Genomic DNA, 2377 nt, shown 5'->3' with positions numbered 1-2377 from the left:
TGTCTTTACTGCCACTTTTGATTGATTTAATGCATCCTTGCTGAATAAAAGTATTCATTTCTTTAATTTCTTTTCAAAAAAATAAAAATAAAAATTCTTACTGACCCCAAACTTTTGAACGGTAGTGTATAATGCTACAGAAGCTTTGTATTTCAGATAAATGCTGTTCTTTTGAACTTTCTATTCATCAAGGAATCCTGAAAAAAAAAGTACACAACTGTTTTCAACACTGAAAATAATCATAAATGTTTCTTGAGCAGCAAATCAGCATATTAGTATGATTTCTGAAGGATCACGTGACACTGAAGACTGGAGTAACGATGCTGAAAATTCAGCTTTGCATCACAGGAATAAATTACTTTATCAAATATATTTAAATAGTACACAGTTATTTTAAATTGTAATAATATTTTACAATATTACTGTTTTTTACTGTTTTTTTAATTAAATAAATGTAGCCTTGGTGAGCAGACGAAACTTCTTTTAAAAACATTAAAAATCTTAGTGGTTCCAAACTTTTGGACTGTACTGTATGGTTATATTTTTTTCTTTCAGCTGCCTTTTCAAACTTTCGCTGCAGCAGCAGTGTTTATTCCTGTCTTGTAAATGTGTTTAATTTCATGATATTTTTCATAACAATCTCTTCATTTTCAGCAGAGAAGTGAATTGTAAACATACTCTGAAACTTAAGGGCTTTTCACACTTAATAGTTAACCCTGGGTCATTCTAAGCCCTGGGTAAACAGAATCCTGGGTTATCTTGCTTCACTGCATATAATTTACCCAGGGTTACCTATTAATCCTGGGTATTCATAAACTGACATTTCACATTGTACATTCCTAAACTCTGTGTTAATGTTCTTATTTGCATATTTGCGTTGTCAGTGTCATTGATTGGATAAACGCAGCACATGACCTGTTTACAAAGCTCTAACATTGCGCTTCCTCGTATTACCGACCGTACTATCGAGTTTATACTAAATGGACATTTCAGACTAGTGTAAAAATGATTGGCCTAAAAATGAGTGACCTAAACTGAGGTTGGGCCCACTCCTCACCCGAAGAGTGAGCTATAATGCTTACTGTAGCCTGAAAAGCAGGCCATTTTGGTTGCGAGGCCCACTCGCCCACTGATATTTGGCTAATTGGTTGGTATGGCTTCCCCATAGCGTCAACAGCAGACACAGCATAGAAGTTCCCTCGAAAGGGAATGTCTAGGGTTACGTATGTGAAAGGGAACGAGATGCTGCATCTTCATTTTGACAATATGAATCTGATGGCATGTTCTTAGGCGCCTTTCTTATATGCTGAGGCACATCTTGTGACGTCATCGCACTACATCGACCATTGCATGGCGTGTTTGGTAAACGTGTCTCAGACACCGGGTTCCACGAGGTTGTGCCCCCATAGCGTCAACAGCTGACGCAGTGTCTTGTTCCCTTTCTCAGGGAACCAGGGTTACATACATAACCCTAGACATTTTTGCTCAGCAGATACAGCACTTATATGACCAGCAGCTGACTAATTGTTTAAAAGTAGGAAAAAATATATATCTAGTTCTGGAACATCTTTTTTATTAGATAAACAATCATGAAGCAAAATGCTGTGTAATTGTCATTTTGCCTGTCATACTGATGTGTCCTTGAATCCTCAGTGACTCACAGCACAGACTGTATCTTATCCTGATGGATGTAATGATTAACTGTAAACATTATCAGTAGGCAGAAGGTGAAAAACACCTGTCTTACAGTATTTTGAAGAATTTAAGTTGCATTTTATGCATATACATTATACTATATATTTGTCTTTATATCCTTACCCATGTTTGGTATCAATAGTTTTATACCAACATTAAATTTAGTGTGATGTTTTCTTTGTACAACATAAATCTAATCTAATAAAGCAATAATGTACTGACAATTATTTATTTATGTGTTTTTGCTTTAACAATTACTTAGATTAGGTTGAGGCTTAGGTTCACGTTGTTAACTTGTTGACTTAAAAATATCCTAAACAACTTATTAAATATAAATAAATGAATAAATATACATAAAAATATGGTAATATTAAATAAAAATATAAGAAAACTATAAGTAATGTCAACTAACTCAGAGTATTAGTAGACTGTTAGGTTTGTGTCAGTAGAATAACACTGGCCATGAGCAGCCATCCTTTGTTTATATTTCTTTAATGATTTTATAATGGCAGGAAACCCTACCTAAAACAACAGAAAAAAGAAAACGGAAAATAGCTCTTTCCCACTGTGTGTGTGTGTGTGTGTGTGTGTGTGAGAGAGAGAGTGTCCATCCCTCCCCCTCCTCACATGTACATAACCATGGTGAATCTGGACTTTAGACTGGTGAGTAATGAAAACTGAA

This window comes from Megalobrama amblycephala, linkage group LG10 (assembly GCF_018812025.1).
Source record: "Megalobrama amblycephala isolate DHTTF-2021 linkage group LG10, ASM1881202v1, whole genome shotgun sequence".
NCBI lineage: Eukaryota > Metazoa > Chordata > Actinopteri > Cypriniformes > Xenocyprididae > Megalobrama > Megalobrama amblycephala.
The sequence above is the reverse complement of the archived record's forward strand: the minus strand, read 5'-3'. Positions refer to the sequence as shown.